The sequence below is a fragment of the Numida meleagris genome, chromosome 4 (genome assembly GCF_002078875.1).
Source record: "Numida meleagris isolate 19003 breed g44 Domestic line chromosome 4, NumMel1.0, whole genome shotgun sequence".
Lineage (NCBI taxonomy): Eukaryota > Metazoa > Chordata > Aves > Galliformes > Numididae > Numida > Numida meleagris.
The window spans coordinates 94,322,471-94,341,453 of NC_034412.1; the positions used below are offsets into that span (position 1 = coordinate 94,322,471).

General features: G+C 34.4%; 1 protein-coding gene across 3 annotated transcripts in view; it reads right to left on the minus strand.

Annotated features, from left to right (window-relative positions):
* CTNNA2 (catenin alpha 2) overlaps positions 1 to 18,983 on the minus strand; it is a 457,330-nt gene that overhangs the window by 282,373 nt on the left and 155,974 nt on the right. The window lies entirely within an intron of this gene.

Consider the following 18,983-nt stretch of genomic DNA (forward strand, 5'->3'; position numbering starts at 1 on the left):
CCATAACTGAGCTCTGAACTGTGTTGTTACCTTCTTTCCCTGTAATAAACTCCGCTGTCATCATTATTACCTGAAATGGTGACCCACTGTAGACCTTTTAAAAAACACATACGCAAAATGCCAGATTTAAAATCCGCCAGTTCTCTAGTAAATGATTTTGTCAAGATTCAATCAGAAGAAAAAAAAGACAGAGGTTTACAAAGTTAATAAGTTTGTTCTACACGTTTAAAACTCAGTCCCAGTTTTCCCTCCTTAATCGAAATAGTCAATGTAAGAGGAGCCCATGCAAACCAACCAAAATATCTTTAGAAATCTTGCTTTAAAAAGCAGCATGGAGATGCAGGAGTTTGACATGCAGCTTATCACAGTATGAATTTCAGTTTTGCTACTAACATGAGTTTGATACTAAAGACTGAATGAGGATGATTAATTGCAGAAATTTAAACCATTTATAGGAAAAAAACTACAATGCCTTTGAAGTAAAAGAAGTACTAACACCCATCTCAGTTCCAGTGAGACATACAACCTATGCTTCAGACAGCTAAAATACCCACAGGTTACCTATTTGATTCATAATTAGTAGCATCCTACGCTACCATTACAAACTGCATTATAGCTATTATTTTGAGAATATCTTTTATCACTTCCAGCTAAGAACGCAAAAATATAGTAGTTTAACTAAAATACGAACTGCATCACTTCTAAAAATATACCGGTATCTGTAAGAGTTCCTTCTCATCTAGTGATATAACCAGGCAGTATCCCAACAGCACTTTCAAGAATTAAATGGAAGCAGAAAGGGGCAAAAATATAGATTTCATTTAGGTCAGGCAGCCTCATGTAACACTACATGATTTCAGAAGGCTGCCAGGCAACAACACACTGTCTGGCAATTCTTTCCTTCCTAAATTTATGAAATTTAAGGAGCAGTGCAGAATGAAACACTCATTAATGAACAGAGGATTCCTGTTTGTGTATCTTCTTCCACAATGTACCCCACCAGCCCTCTCCACTAACTTACTCGTTGCCATTCTTAACAGGCTTCATACTTTCAAAGTCTGAATTTTTGGAGTAGAATAAAACAACCAAGCAACTAATTACCAAAAAAAGAGAAAAAGAGAGGAGAAAGTATGAGTACAGTTTAGTAGTAAATCAACTAGTATAGCCAAAAGAACCATTAACAGGTATTCACTGCTTTCAAAAAATCTGTAAATGATTTGAATGTTGCTTAGCAACACCAACACTATTTAAAGGGCTGTGACAATAACATATGTATGAGTGGGTCCAGAAAATAACAGCTTCATGACATTCATACAGGTGCTTTGCACAGAAAGTAGTGTTTTTCTCCTTTGTATCTTTCCTCTCTTGAAGGAGCAGGTTCTCAATCCAAAGCTTAAGTACGTTTTGTGGGGTCTGTATGTAGAAAAATAAAAGGATGTTTCAGAGACCAAGCACTTCTTGGTTTAAAATCCTTAAGAATGCAGCTTTAAAAATTAGATTATAGTTAAACTTATTATTTCTTCTTTGATCAGAGACATTAACACGCTCTCAGGTCCTGTTCTGTGCTTATAAAAAACAAGAATGTCCTGAAAATTGATAAAATGAAGGTTTACCTAGTAGAAAGAAAAAAAAATCACAAAAAGGGAGTAAGAGGGGTTCCTGATACTATTTCAGATCAGGAGTAGTGGACTGGGGAAGGATAGAGAGATGCTCACTCCAGCTTAACTTTTCCCAGCAGCCTAATCACTCCCACACGGAACTAGACTATGCAGAGAAAACATCAATTCCCGAAAGCAAAATGGTGTCAGCAAGTCACCTAGCATCTGCTTATTCAAAATAAATCAGCGTCTTTGTACACTAGGTGGCTTCATAAGCATAATGGACTGTAACTGCTGCATGGGTTTAAGAGTTAAACCACAATATGGTACTGAAAAACAGAGGCCAGGAACAAAAAGGAAGATCTAATATATGTTTTGCTATGGAATATAGTAATAGGCATCATTATAGGAAAAAAATATATAGAATGGAGATTTGGAGACATTATTTTCTTGAAGTGGTACATCATAGGCATGAAAGGATTGAGAACTTAAGAAATATATGAAAGAGTTTTGCAAAAAGAAGCTATTTGCAAGGGAGAGTTACATTTTATTAATCCTCCAAAATCTGTAAACAATGCTACAGGGCTGCCACCTACTGGAACTTTCTCTGAGTGAATATACAAATGTAAAACTGAACTCCTATATTAGTGATTGCTGGATGGAGGAAAAGAAGAGGGAGTGGCTGGTTACGAGGGAAATCATGATATTTATAGTTAGTGCATCAAGATAAAATTGGATTAGATTCACGCTTCTGAGAAAAGGATAATGATAAATCCTCCAGACAAAAACACGTTTAGGAATCCAGACTTCTACAACAACATCTCTACACCTTATCAGGAATATCTTTTTTTTCTAGAGATTTTGGGCAATGGTCATGTAAAAAAGACAGAAGAGCGAACAGAAGCATTCATCCTAGCGTAATGCATCTCAGCTGTAAATCTCTACCACTGTCAGAATTTTAAAGCCATGAAAACGTCAGAAAAGACATGAACTGAAGGGTTGTTTTTGAGGATTTATTTTCAGTATTTCAACTGAATGGAAAAATGATTCTTATTTTTATATGCATTGATCAAACTGACCCGTACTTCAGGTCTAAAAAGAAACGTTTTTCCAAATAGGACAGAATTTCTGAATCAAAACAGTAACCAAACACTGAGTGCTTTAAAACTTATTGCCTGCTGCATGCCTTCCTTTTTTCTTTACTTCTTCTACTTCTTTGTTTCTACCTTTTCATCTTCTTCCTACAGTTCCCTTTTCTTCTAATGTTTCCATGGCAATGACAGCAACAGAAAAGATTAAATATCCTCTGTGTATTTATTCCCTTTTTACATAAAATCTTAAAAGGAAAAATAAAACACAAATTCCTCAGAGAATGATGTAAAAGTCAGGACAATGCCTCATTATGCAATAACATAGATTTAATTGCTAACAGCTATTTGTAAGCTCAACTTCATAAACATTTAAATTGAGAAGAACAGTTGTAAACATATCATATTAAAAGAGGGAGAGAGAGCAAGAGAGTGGAATCCAAATGGAGACTGAAAGTTAAACTACTTAACTGTTATATCTTAAACCTTATTGTATACATGAAGATACTTTCAGGATAACCTGCAAAGTGCATTCTGCATTTTTACTATTGAAGTCTTAACATTATAGCAAGAAGTGGAAGATCTAGAGTTACGAATAAGTAGAGTTTAGAATCTGAAATAAATAATCAAGAATACCACTTGGAAGAACCTATCCAATATCTGCATTTTTTTTTAACCTTTCTCAAACCACAGAATTCTCCTTTAACAGCTCATTAGTTTGAAGAAAAGGAATTCTGCAACCAGCTTGCAATTGCCACAGCTCGAGAACCTGGCACACAGCATAAAAAAACAACTGAGACTGTTGAAGTTTGAAATAATGCCAAATATAACTAGAATGAATTCATTCTATTTTTCAAAAAACCTTCACCTGAAGCACTCATGGATCAACTGCCTACATTCCCATCTCTTACGTTAAGCAAGAGTCTTAAGAACATGTACATTCAGATGCGCATGCCAATGTAACTTAAGAAGAGTACATACCAATTTGTGAACTCAAACTATCACACTTTTGTACTTGCAACTGTGGGATCTCAACAAACCTGAGCTTTCCTTCTCTCCTGCCCCACAGCCCATGAAATTTTGTGAATATATTTCCTACGAAAATGTGAGTTCAGAGGCATCCAAACTATTTGTCAAGTTAGATAAAAGATAACTAATAGGGTTTTCTTTGGTTTTTTTGTTTGTTTGTTTGTTTGTTTTTCATGAGAAACAATATATATATAAGATGTTGCATGTAAAATGGTGGCAAGGTTTTGTTTCAGGGTTATATTTCACTTTTCAGAGTGGTAATTAGATTTTCCAAACTTTTTGGAGAATTCGTAAGAAATTACTTAATCTTTAAATAAAACCCAGCATTTAGTTATAATGGACAAAAATATCCAAGTAGCCTCAAAATACAACTGCACCCTACTTAATTTTAGTTAAAAATAGCTAATTCAACTCCCCCTCAAGTTCTTATAAGATCTTATAAACACCCAGTTTGAAGATCTTTAGTCCCTTATTTTAGGCATAGGAATCTGCTACAGACTTCTGTTTATTTTTTTTTTTACTTCAGTATTCACACTTTGGTAACTTTGGAATGTCAATACACTGATATTTAGAGAACCAACCTATTCTCAGAGGAAGAAATTTTTAATATTTCTCCTATCCAAGGCTTTGAACCTTGAAAATTCCACTTCCACAATTTAACTGAAATGCTTCCCTTTCCCATGGTTAAATTTAAAACAGTAGAAAACATGTACATATGTGCTTAATTTAATCACGATTATTGCATGTAAACAGAACATAGTATATCTTTATAAAAGTAAAATGGGTTTGAAATTATAAGGAAAATTGATTGCTTCCCGTCTATGTATATTAGGCTCTAAACTGAAAGGTTCAAACATTTTTGGAGCTACTTTTCCTTCTCTGACTTAAAAGATCCACTTTAACAAAGTGAAACTCTATTTTTTCTGCTTTTGTAATCTATATTACCAATAGTGCTTTTGTCTTGAAGTCTTCAAGATTCCCACAAAATTAATATTACTCTTGTATACATACAATGATAGAATGGTTTGGGTTGGAAGGGATATTTGAAACCATCTAGTGCCAACCTCTTGCTATTGGCAGGGACACCTCCCTCTAGACCAGGCTGCTCAAAGCCCCATCCAGCCTGGCCTTGAATGCTTCCAAGGAGGGGGCCTTTAAATGCAATATGGGTTTTTAAATGCAATGGGGAACACTGATTAATCCCTAAACCATGCAGGGAATTCATATCGCCAAGTAAGTGGAGAAAACCATGTTTTCCAAGAAAAGTTCTGATGATTTGCTTAGAGAAATCCATTATAATAAATCAATAAATGTTAGAAAAGGGAACATTACTAGTGACTCATTCCCATCCCACATTTCAATTTGCTTATACAATTAAGCTATTTACATGAAGATTCCTTATGAACAAATGACCTGGAATGTGTGTGCCAAGAAGATTAAAAGTTAAGAAAATAAATTATTTGATTTGTCTCTAGAAAACTAACTATGCTGGCTTCTCATTGCATATATAGCAACTTGTTTAATGTTCCTGTAATGTGAGCAATCCACAATTCTTTTCAGTGACTGATTTCATTATTTTCTTTAATAAACACTCAGGAAAGTGACAGTAAGTACTTTTATAGGGGAAAAAATATAAGTATACACTAAATTATATTTCAGAATATCATATGACAACATATATTTTTCTTAATCATAATCTTATAATACATCTGTGTTTCTCTTTGTTTTCTTTTCTTCACATTGAGTACTAGCAAAAGTTATTGCCATTTACAGAACAAGCTTAATTTGGAAATCTTTCAGCCCTTCCCTCCTTCCACTGTGAGCTTTCTGTAGATGGATCTATGCAGTTATATCACTCTTACTTGGAACTCTTCACAGTTACAAGTTGTATTAAGCTGTTTGGACTGAAACCTGTAAACCCCTTTCCTCTAGAATAAATTTCCTATAAACAAAACTATTTTTTTTCAGAAGCCACTCTTTCCAAAAATAAAGCAGAATTTAATTGCAAGGCAAACACACAATTTCAGAAGATGAATCTTGCTTGCTTTCTGAAGTGCATACATATTGTTTATTAACTTAACTTATCTAAGCATAATTCAGCTTAGTTCCTGAATCTCCTTCCTGCACCCAAGAGTCTGCATTACGCAGATCCACTCCCTATTTTTGTATTGATTTGTGCGTCATTCTGCTCAGGCAAATGACAGTCCTTTTTCCAGATCTCTTCCCTTATTTGCAAGATGAATCCCTTAACTGTCCACTGGCTTTTGATTGCTTTCCTTTCTGCTTTTCCACTGCTGTAATCTAAACTGCTGTGTGCTAAATCTGTATCTTCCTTAAAACTAATTACCCTGGCTATTAAGGTTTAAGTGCTGGCTTATCTAGATCACTATTCTGACTTTAACTACCATTTTCATCTGATGTAACACAGATTAGCTCATCATAAACAGGCAGACAGAATGGACAGAGAGAAAATATTAATGTAAAAAATATATCAATGTTCCCACATGCAGAGACAGTCTGTAATGATAGGTCTGTCTTTTCCAAACAATAAGGCATGTAGACCTTGTACCAACAGGTCTTATGCTTCCCTTGTAAATAACTTGGAGTCAGAACAATCTCAAGTCCTTCTACTCATAATTCTGTTTACTCAGTGGTTTTCACCATCCATTTCTCTCTGTTCCCTTGGCTTTCATGCTTTTCTTTATGCAGGTTCATCACTTCTATGCTCAATTTAAACATTAATTTTAAAGCATTACTTTACAGCACAGTGGAATCTATTGCTCATCTGACAACCAGCACCTCATTGTACTGATTTCCAAACAGATAAATAGCCTACATGTCTTTTAGGGCTTGGAATACAGACTCCAGCAGCATGCTGTAGCTGCTCACTTCATTTTTCCAATAAAATGGAGGCCAAATAAACCCACACCCCTATGAGAAAAGAAGTAAACATCTAGGAGTAATGGAAGATCAAATGTCTATTAATTGAACAGTAAAGCAATCTCCAAAGAAGCTAAGAGTAATAAGCAATAAAGTAATAAGCAGCTTCATCTGATACAATTTCTACCTTGTATAATACCATCGTGATAACGACAATGAAGATGGATGTGTCCAATGGTGAAGATAATTGTGTTGGATTATTTTAACTCAGAAAAACTGACAAACTGGTAGGATTAAACTATCCGACAGCAGAAGATATCACTTTGGTCCATTACTTTCTTGGAGTATTAAAAGAATTGGAATAACTTCCCACATAATTTTTCAAGCAGGCAAATAACCTGTTGTAATAGAAATATGTTTAACATTGGAACTTTTCTAAATGTGTTGTTTTGAACTGTATGTGCTCATACTCTTACATTTAATTGAGGTGAAAAAAAAAAGAGCTGGGAATATGTAGAAATAAAATAAATACAAAGTAAGCTAGGAAAACCAATACTGAAAAAACCTCTGATCATTGCAAAATGAAATTACAAGGAAAAACTACACACTGGAATGTTTAAATCACTAATTTAGAAAACCATGTGAAGGTTGTCTATTAAAAAATATTAATGGTATTTGTGACAGCTTAATTTGCCTATTTAAAATAAATAAACTCCAATTCATTTTTGAAATGTTCTTCTTCTACTTTTAAATAACACAGGCTTATTTAAGAGCTGGTAGTCAAACATGTTCCAACAATAGCAAAGCAAAGTGCTGAAGATTATTACAGGCAAAAATAATTCTGCTGTTCTAAAAAAAAGTGGCTGGAAATCAGTGATTTCAGTTGGCCTTTTCCTCATAATATTTAGCAGAATGTTATATATATATAAAATCTTAAATATAGACTTCCTTGCTAATTCTCTTTCAAAATCAAATAGATAAAATGTAAACGTGGAAATAATCTTAGAAAATAGAAATGGAAAGGCCATATGGGGATATAAAATAAGTCCTTCCCTTAATATACCTATATTGCTTGTATCACCTTTTGATATTCTATAATAGTAGTTCCATGAACATGAAGATTAAAACATCCATGTAAGTGTATCTTGAAACCCAACAGGGTCAAGTGGAAATTAAAATAACCACTTTTAAAGCACTACATTTTAGGTGTTTGCTTTCTTCCCCTGCAGGTTTAAACTCACAACTCCTACAATTTTTTAACGCAGTAGCAAATCCAATGCTTCCTTAGTCAGAAATGGCCCAGTCATATTTGAGGACTTCAAGGAAGCATGAATGATCCAGAAGATCACTTGAAGTTCCTTAAAAATATTCTCCATTCTCTTCTATGGTAATCTCGACATTGATTTATCTAATAGCATGATACCAAAAATAAAGTTTCAATGACATATCAACTCCTGCAATCATTCCGTTCTCACCTTCAACATAAATCATTTGAACCGTGAACTTTCTGGACATTTAAAACCTCCACAGATTCACTTTCCATGTAAACAATGATAGCAAATCCTGTCCTGCTGAAGCTGGAAAAGAATAACTACATAAAATTCACAGTTTCCTTAAGTTATTCCTACATCCCTTCTCTCTCTAGCAACCTCATTCTCACAGTCTGCTAGGACAGGATTATCTTTTAATCTCCAAGATATGTAATTTGGAGCTAATACCTGCACATTCTTTTATGTGATGCAAGCTTACCCTTTCTGCACTTTCTCTCCCCTAGGTTTAAATCAAACAAAATCACAGAATGATATGGGTTGGAAGGGAACTTAAAGAGCATCTAGTTCCAACCCCTGCCGTGGGCAGCAACACCACTCATGAGATTAGATTGCCCAAAGCCCCATCCAGCCTGGCCTTGAGAACCTCCAGAGATGGAACACCCACAGCTCTCTGGGCAGCTCGTGCCAGGACCTTCATAGAAAAGAATTTCTTCCTAATGTCTTATCTAAACCTACATACACTGTCTGGTATGTTTAAACAATTGACCTTTCTCTAACAACTAACAAAGAGGACTACAGTTGTTTGCAAGCTAACTTCCCCATTAGGATCCAGGTGAGGAAAATTTCAGTGAGGTGTTGAGGTCTTACCTGTGCGAAGGACCTAATTAAACAGAATTGATTTCCTCCCAAATGTTTGTTCCAACTCACAGTTTAGGAACTTCAGTGAAGCAAGAAGGAAATTGCAAACAATGATATATTTGAATGGCAATTATTTTTTATCCCTCAGCTGGATCTAGCAGTTATTTCAAAATGTCACAGAATTCATCGCATTTTGATGAAGGCACTTGTTATTTCTTAGCTGTGAACAAGATGGTCCAGGGCACAAAGTTCAAAATGCAGCATTCACAGAAAGCAATAATTAGAACTATTCAACTACACTAAGATGCTCTGTCTGGTAGGGTCAGAAATTTAAAGTTGCACCATTTGGTGTAATGGCTATGATTACTGCTTGCTTATTCTCACAGCTATAGTGGAAGGTAATTAAAGTAAGATCCTTTTATTCGTAATTAAGCTGTAAATTGAAATAGAAGAAATAGGAAAAGCAAAGGATCAGTATAATGAAGAAAATACTCGATGTTATAATTTGCTAGTCTGTGTCTTTGAAAAGCTGAATTTATATCAGAAATCAAAATTATTTAGTAAAGGCCTGAGAATTAAATGTCTCTGGACTTTATTTTTTTTCTTCGAAATGTCAAAAAGACTACCAAAAGAATGAACTATGATTTATATATTTTTAAATATAGTCTTTATATTTCATTCTTAGGAAATATTTATATTAAAATGGAAGCAAAAGAAATAAATAGGTACCACTGAATATTCTGATTCACACTCCCTCACCCCCTATGCAATGAAGGGGATATGGGTATATCATTGGGCATATATAGAAGAGAACAGGCTCTGAACCAGAGATTCTTCTATGCATTTGAGAGAAGCTTCCTTTAACTACTCAAATTCCATTTAATGACCTTCCTGGACCTCTGATGAGGTGAAATCTTGCACTGAGATTAGAGAAAGAGAACCAGCACAGTTTGACAGGGCATTTGATTTATTTGCCTTTAATAGCTTTGGCATTGCAACTTCCAAGGGGACAGACAATTGACAACCAAAAAGATGAGACAAAGAAGTCTGTGACTACAAGCCAGTCCCAAATAAAAGGCTCTGTTTTCTCATTTTATTTTGTCTTTGTTTTGTTTTCAATGGGGGGGGGNGGGGGGGGGGAAGAATACATTTGTTTAATCGTTAAATGCATTTTTTTTTAACTTCTCTTGTCCTAAAAAAAAAAACAGAAAACACTTGATCACTCAATAAAGTGATGAAGATGAAAACTTGTAGTAGTTTGAGCACAGAACTGTCAAAAATGTTCAAAAATGTTCTACATATAAAGATAATTCATGGAATCACAGTATCCTTAGAGTTGGAAGGGACCTTTAAAGGCCATCTGGTCCCCTTCTTTCCTGCAGCTCTCCTTTAGAAATTGAATGGCTGCTATCAGGTCACCTCACAGCCTTCTCTTCTGCAGGTTGAACAGCCCCAGCTCTCTCAGTCTCTCCTCGTAGGTGTTCCATCCCTTGGATCATTTTTGTGGCCCTTCTCTGAACGCATTCCAGCAGCTCCATGTCTCTTCTGTATTGAGGACTCCACATCTGGACACAGTACTCCAGGTGAGGCCTCACCAGCACAGAGGGGCAGGATCACCTCCCTCAACCTGCTGGCCACGCTTCTTTTGATGCAGCCCAGGATACAATTGGCTTTCTGGGCTGCGAGGTCACATTGTTGGCTCATGTCCAGCTTGCCATCCACCAATAACCCCAGGTCCTTTTCAGCAGGGCTGTGCTCAATCCTTTCATCCCCAGATTGTACTGGTAGTGGATATTGCCTCAACCCAGGTGCAAGACCTTTCACTTGGATTTGCTGAACTTCATGAGGTTCACCTGGGCCCACTGCTCAAGCCTGTCTAGGTCCTTCTGAACAGCATCCCACCCCTCTGGTGTGTCAACCACACCCCACACATGGAATTATCTGAATACACAAATCCATATTATATATCTGTTGGAGGTGTTCTGATTTTAAAACCAGATAAGACTGCTGATGAGGTCTTAGAGAAGCAAAACTGTTTCATTGCTTATGGGGCAAAATTAGAACACCAGAAAAATCTCAAAAACTTTTTCTTATTTTTCTTTCCTGTCTGGAATTTAAATTGTGAGTTTCACCACTTCTTGTCTTAACTGGCTTGAGAAACAATCTCTATACTCATCTGTTTGCCTGCAGACATCCTACCAAAAAGGACCTGACTCATTCTGAAAGGTTGATGATACAAATACAAGATTACACAAATATTAGATCCCTGTAAAAGTCCACATCATCAAACAAAGTTGTGTGGTTCCCATAGCATTTTATTCTGCATGAAACCCAGTAAAAATGGCAATGTTATTTACCTAATGAAGAATATAGACCAACATAGGCCAATAAAGTAATTTAAAAAATCAGAATCATTATGGGTATAATTTATTTATTCATTCTCCATTTCTTTACATTTCAAATGAAAATATAAGTAAAAAACAAGTCACTGAATGTCTTTCTTCTCATATGTATAAATGTATCTTCTATAATTTCCACTCTTGAGACATATAAGATGTACATAAATATTAAAACACTGAAATAACATATATCTGTTAAAGAGTAAGCTTCTCTTCAATGAAGTGCATAAATGAAAGTGCATCAGCTAAATTTCCTCAATTACTTTCTGTCTATTGGGACTTAAAATTCTTCACATAAGCTTGGCTGGAAATGAGTATTAATGCTGGGGAGAAATTTCCGAGTAGAACTACCATAGGAAACATTAAGTATTCTGTTATCAAGCAATATGAACATTGCGCACAACAGAATCTTAAATAGGAAATCAATGTAGCATTTCTATAACTAGAAAAGCCTTAAACTTTATGTTTAAGGAATAATAATTTATTCCTTTGAAATGGTCTTAACAGTACTAGAGTTTTAGCAGCATCTTCTTGTGTCAGGGCTGAAAAATATCAACAATTAAAGAAACAGCTATTAAGATTATTTACCAATTCAGCTGAAAGATTAACTAAATGCTTCAACGTTCTCATCACGTAATTTTATACAGAATTACAATGACACTGTGTTTCAATTATAAGTAGTAATATTTGACATATGAATATATATGAAGCAAAAAGCCTGATTGCTTGTCTTGAGAATTTTCCCTATGAGAGACATAGGCTTCTTTAAATTTGCTTAAAGAAGCCTGTAGGTAATTACTGATGCTATTCAGAAGTTTTATTATACAAGAACCTGATTTGTCATTGGGTCATTACCCAGGTAAAATTCTAGTTAGAGACAATAGTCATAATAACATATAAGGCAAGAGAAACAGTTTTAAAAACTATCAAATGAATTGCTGGCTTTGGTCTCAAGTTTTTTTTAAAAAGCAATCCCCTTCCTCTGATATAGTACAGCTGTTTTACAAAGAAACAACAGAGAAACTACTTTATAAAACATTATTAAATGATACTGTTAAAAACCTGTTTCAGTAATAGTAAATGTCAAATCTCAGTAATAGCAAATGTCAAATCTTTTGCAGTCTCTGAACAAGCAGTAGCTTCTGCAAACATGATTTATTCCTTCTACTTAGCATGCTCCCGTTTCTTACCTGATTTTGCCTAAGGAAAGAGATTCTCAATCTCAACTGAAATTACTGTCAATATACAGGAAAGTGATTGCAAAAGTAGGTCACTGAAATGATGAAGAAGTAAAAAGGCAGGACTGAACAACTCTATATGAGACTGAGAGTCACGTAGAACAGAAAAAATACAAAAGGAAAAAGGAGTATACATCCAACTTGTCAGTGTTTGTCTAGCTTCATAAAGCAATAACATGATTTGTATAATAAAAGGCAGCGGATCATACAACTTATTTAGAAGGATAAACTGGAGGAGATCTTGGAGATGCCCAAAAACTTGATAACTCAAAATGCCGATGATAACAAATACAGCCTAAAATTGTTGAAAAACAAGTTACAAAACAAGTTGCAGCAGAAATCCCTTGCTTTTAGGTGATATGCTGTTGATATAGCCCTGCTGAGATCTACTGGGCATTCATGATAGGTATCTTCTATATCTTCCTGAGAAGAAGCCACTAGGCCTGAATTCTCTGAAAAGGCCTTGCTTTCAATAGCTAACCTCTAGGATGCAAAGTTCCTTCATGAGTTTAGAGGGTCTTTCTCATTAAATCCTTCTTTCCTTCTAGTACAATATGGTATTGTCCTTTTTTGCTAAGAAATTGCTAGAGATCATTAATTCAGAGTAGGCTGAGATAAGTAAGTTTACAAGCAGTCATAGACATGATCACACAGGCATTCATTCTTGTGTTTTCAAAATTTTGAAGGCCACTAAAATAAATTACTAGATCATTTTAAGCTTTGGTCATCAATTTTTTTCCTATTTTTTAATAAATTATTAAAATTAAATTATTAAAATTAATAAAAACAGAAAGAAACAAATGAAAATAAAATAAACACCAAACCACCAGGAAGGCATATATTTTAACAGAACAAAAAAAGAGAAGAAAGCAATGTTCAAAACTATTACTCCTCCTTACTCAATAAATGGTCTCAGTAACATTCATCGTTCATTAAAAATGATTCATCTCCCTTGGCCTTTTTTCACTGCTTAATATTTCTAATGAACTTAATGTAGCAAGTGATGTAATCAGACGAAAGAATGGTAAGCACTCTTTCTGCCACTATAAGCATAATAATATTTAATGAAGAATTTACTGTTAACTGAAGGCATTAGTTAACTCTTAAACACCCCATACACTGGCTACCTTATAGAAACAATTTCTTCATTAACAAGCAAGAGCTAGGATCTAATTGTTGCCTCTTTAATCTTTTAGGTGCATTAACATCTTGCTATATGTGCCTCATAGAACAAAATGATTTGATATTATTGGAATGGATTAACGAAACAGTAAATACAATTACATTCTAATTAGTGAATTGTGGATAAAAATTTAAAACTGTAACTCAGTAGTTTAAAAATAATTTTTACCACCTACAAATTTTATTTTTTGTACTTCTACACAAATTTTAGAATATTATTTCAAGTCTACTGTGTATATGTTACCAGAATATAGAGTATCATCTCTACGTATTATAGTATGGATAAACTTTTTTTTTTTCAAGGTTTAGATTTTAGATTTGGAAGATGTCAGTAAACATTCTAGATCTCCTTTTGTTTTTTCCCTTCATTTCATGAACATTCCTTCCATAATCTCATAGAACAACATCCTTCTGATTACCATGGATACAGGATTCCTCTTAGAAGTTATACATTACTTTGATGTTAATTGGGTAGCACCATCTCTTAAGAAGGTTCCTAAAATGTTTATCTTTCAAAGCTAAAAAAACAAATACCGCTTATTATTAAAAGGGTATGGTAATGCATTCAAGATATGTTTGCTTTCTTCTAATTATTCAAGTCTAAATATCAGATGGTAACTTGAGAAATATCTTTCAACATCACCTTTTGCAGGCCCTTCAAGCAATTTTTGTTTAGGGATTCAGTGAGCCAGAATTCGTAACTTGGTTTTCATCAAACTATTAGACCATACAGTTTATTAACACTGATTAGGAGAAACAGAAATTAATCCTATATCCTTTTTTTTCCTTCCATTTTCAACAGACAAACAATTGTGTAAGACAAGGCTCTGAAAAAAACTTTAAGAAATACTATACTGAACAATTTGATGCGTTATTGCAGTCTTGCAAAAAAACACTTGCAGAGTGTAGAAGAGTAGTTCATATTTAATTAAAATGCATACAAGCAGTTTAAATAATTTCCTTTTTATTTTTTAATTTTTAATGACAAAGAGATGGGCTTCTTTTCCTTTTCACCTTCAAGATGTTGTTTTACTTATGTGAAAGCAAACTACTTAATATTCTGAAGAAACTCTGATAAAAATCATTGAAATTTTAGATTGACATGCAGAAGCAAACATCTGTTTCCAGTGCATGTTCATACAGTCACTGCCATTAAGACGTAATTCTAACTCCTTGTGGTCCAAAAGAAACAAGACAGCCCTAAACATGTCAACATAAAGAAAATATTCAACTACTGTAAAAGATATCAAAGATGTACAAATGAAGATCATAACATAATTTACTTGAATTACTTGTAAGAAACTCACATTATCACTCCACTGCATCCACAGCTGCTATGCAGCATCCAATGCACTGTGGTTTCACCGTGATGAAACTGTTGGGTGTTATTATGCATACATCCATTACAAAAGGCCAAACTCGTCTCACTGAGTGCCATAAAAGTTTAATATTGACTTAAAGAGATCCTGAAGAGAGTTTATTACTGTCTTTTGTCAATCACCTTAATTAGCACAGTAATTTAGATGCTTAAAACATTCACTATCTGTAGCTGTCTCTAACAGAGTGGTGCTGGTGCATCATGCTTACTGTCTTTTGAAAACATAAGGAAGGCTTCCATTCTCCTCCTCCAAGAAAGGTTTATATATTCTCATGAAACTCATTATTCTATACTTAACATGAGAATAAAACATCCTCTTCATATTTATTTATGTAGATCTCCTGTGACACAAAAAGAAACTAGAGCACAAATACTGATTAAAACTTCAGAATTCCTGGGGTAGTTGTATGGAAATCTGACAGTGAAAATTTTACTAAGGACTTCAATGACATCAACCCATCTCATCTTGCAAAAACAGAAGACACACCAATTAGATGGTATATTAATTGTTTTGTTTTTTTTTTCCCTGTATAATCTATTTTTTTATAGAGGAGAAAGCGGATTCTCACACTAGCCTAACAGAAAACAGTGTTCAATTTCTTTTCAAGTCATAAGTGCTTAATTTTGCATTAGCCATTAAAAAATCTGTTTTAAAAAAATAAAACACAACAGAATGCTGTGAGTCACCAAAGTGAGAAAACAGTCTATTTATTCATATTTTGACTTATAAAATCATCCTTCTCCAAAAATCATTTTTATAATAGTAATTAGTGGGCCCTATGCAGGTTTAATGACTATAGCTGAAGAAAACACACCTCAGAAGTTAGATTCAGGCTTCAGACCTGTGAATTCATCTAAGGAGACAACAGTATGACTTCTTGTTTAACATGAGGACTTAAGAGAAAAAAGTAGTCCTGATGCACAGTGTTGAGGATTTAACTCTCCATTTTATTTTTTTAGACAGGTTAATCTACTTTTTGATAGCCAGTAAAGCTATTAAAAAAAAAAAAAAGCAGAAAGTTATATACAGTACAGGAGAAGGAAAATCAACAATTAAATCTAAGATAAAATAGGGAAAAACCAGTACATTACCTTTCAAGCCCACATAAGTGAATATCCTTTCGATCTACTTAGAATTTCAAGACCATTAAGTGCAGCATTGCTCAAAATAAATATACCAAGTATATATCAGAATACACAAAAACATACCCAGTTGAAAGGAATAAGTAGGAAAAGAACACTTGCATGTCTAAGGATGCTCACCCATAAATATCCATAGAAAGTTCTAACTGCACCCCTCTGAACAAACTTTAGCTAACAGCAGTTGTGATTTACATTCACAAATAACTCTAACCACCTCCGTGGCTGTTGAAATCTACACAAGATTTCCAATTTATCATGTCAAGGCTGTTACAACACAAAGGCTTATATATATTGTGTAGTCCCAGAACTTTATATCATAGTGAAATATAACGTAGATAGGAATAAGGGACATCAGTCAGCTCAGAGACGCAGTGCTGCAGTCAATGACTCTGCAGTTATCCCATGACTTATTTCTGAATTAATTATTTATTTAGAATAAGGCAGGAAGTGATATATGAGAAAATGGTAGAAGAACACTTGGACCAATTGAGCCGAATTTACCGAATACTCCAAACAAAATAATAAATTCTCATTGTAGAGGGAAGCATCTTTTATAAAGACAAACCCAAAGCATTTGAAAATTTGACCAAACTTCCACAAAACAAAAAGTTCTCTCTTGTGACAGAACATAATGCGGCAAAGTAGGCTTCTTCTCTCACGTAACTAGTGATAGAATGAGAGGTAATGGCCTCAAGTTGCACCAGGGGAGGGTCAGGTTGGCTATTAGGAAAATTTCTTCTCCAGAGTGTTCAGGAGCTGGGGAGGGGGTTGAATCACCGTCCCTGGAGGTGTTCAAGAAACGTTTAGATGTTGTACTGAGTGACTTGGTTTAGTGGGAAATACTGGTGGCAGGTGGATGGTTGGACTGGATGATCTTGGAAGTCTTTTCCAACCGTGGTGATTCTATGATATTCTAAATATATGCTCGAATTTCTGGCCTTGATCTCTTCTTAGAGATCTCTTCCCTTATGTTTTTATTTCCTTTTTTTTCCCTTTGTTTCTTGTTTTACGGATTTGCAGGCTTGGTTTCCAGACCAGTTTCTCTGCAGGATTTTAGAAGAACCTCACTTAATCTTGAAATTCAGCAAGTTAAGACAGAACAAGAAGCTATTCTGTGCAACTTTCTATTTCAAAGATATAGAATACAGTATTTATAATTAAAGATATTAAATGATGCCAGAAATGTTTTTCATTAACAATGTTGTGGTCTATGCCTGTTACTGATATAAGTGAACTATTGTTCTGAGTGCATAATAAGAGTTTCAGGCTTTCTTCCATGTTCCAAAGAATTTCAAAATACCCCTCCCTTTCAGCTGCTGCATTCTTCCTCTTTTCTTTCTCTTCCCCTCCCCCCCCCCAAACTCTTCTAATCACAAGTGATGACTGCTAAGTGTTTAAGCAGTGGTTTACCAGATATGTTGGACTTTGTTATTTAATAACTACTGAACAACTAACATGTGTGTACCTTAAGAACAATGCTCTTTGCCTGCCAGATTATCAGCACTTATAGCTATGACAGAGATGTTTATTGATTTACAGGATTCAGTGGAAATTATCACTGAATACAAACAATTTAAGTGTATTATCAGCCTTCTATTAAAATTAAAACAAAGAAATTAGAATTCCACACCTTGTGCTCCATGAGTTTCTCTCTGCTTCTGTGTTTACTTGCTTTTATAATATTTATTACATTGTGTTCCCCCTGCAAATTCTATATAAAGGAGGATATAAAAACATATTATTTTGAAACTAAATAACATAAATTTCTCTCAGAATACTTTTCTTGTCTCCTAAATGTGGCCCGTCATCTATGGAATCTGGTAATGAGTTAAACCTAACGCAATGAATCTAAAAAGTTCAGAAGATAGCCTAGAAAATGTGTATACAATGTTTTGAAAGCAGGAGAAGATTATGCCACTGAGAAATTGCCAATAAGTAGAAAAATAGGTGATGAATTAGGTGCTGACGTTGTGTTTATAGTTGCTCTTTCAATGTACAATGTCAGCTTTATTTTCCAGTAACTGCTGCTGGTAACAGTGACAAGTAACAAAAAAGAAAAAAAAAGAAAAGAAATAGAGACTGTTACTTAATTTGATTTCTGAAAGAACATGTCAGCATTTGATTATCTATTCCTTTTATCTATAGCTAGCAGTAGGAAATCCATATCAGCACGTAACAGCACCCAAATTACATTAGGTGTTTGTCTTTTCCATGGTTGGAATCAGTGCCAGTGAACTCCAAAGGCTTTTTATTACTGATTTCAGTAAGCTCAATTCTAAAAAAAAAAAACTTGCAGGTTAAGATAAGGTAAATTTCACACAAAGTATTTTTGAGTGATACGTAATCAAAATTTTCATTCAAGATAAATATACTTCTACAGTAGAAACCAGAGCTCTTATTTAGAACAAGACTTATGCAAGTAACATTATCCCTACATCTGTTGTCAATCCTTTAAAGGTATGCTAGGGTACATAGGAAAAAAAAAAAATAGAATGTGACTACTCTAATTATCTTCATTGAAATGTGATTTAATAGATGTACACCCCATATGAATTTTAAACAATACTGGTAAGAATGCACTGATTCTGGAGGTGCCTAAAGATGCTCATGAAATTCAGCTGATGACAGTTGCATACAGAAGTGGAGGAAATGCAGGACCAATCCGGGAAATGGCAGAATTCCTCATTACTTTGCCTTCATGCAGTCTGTAGGTTATAAACTCTTAAGGTAATTATAGAGGACCATCAGGATTAGACAACACAAAACGTTCTATCTTTCCTGGATTTAAATAATCCCATTCTGAAATCACTTAAATACCTGCCTTTAAAATACCTTAAGGTAATAAATCTACACGTGACATGCAAAAGAAATTACTTCTGACTTGTTTGCTTTACATCTGATTTCTTTTCTCTATTTCTT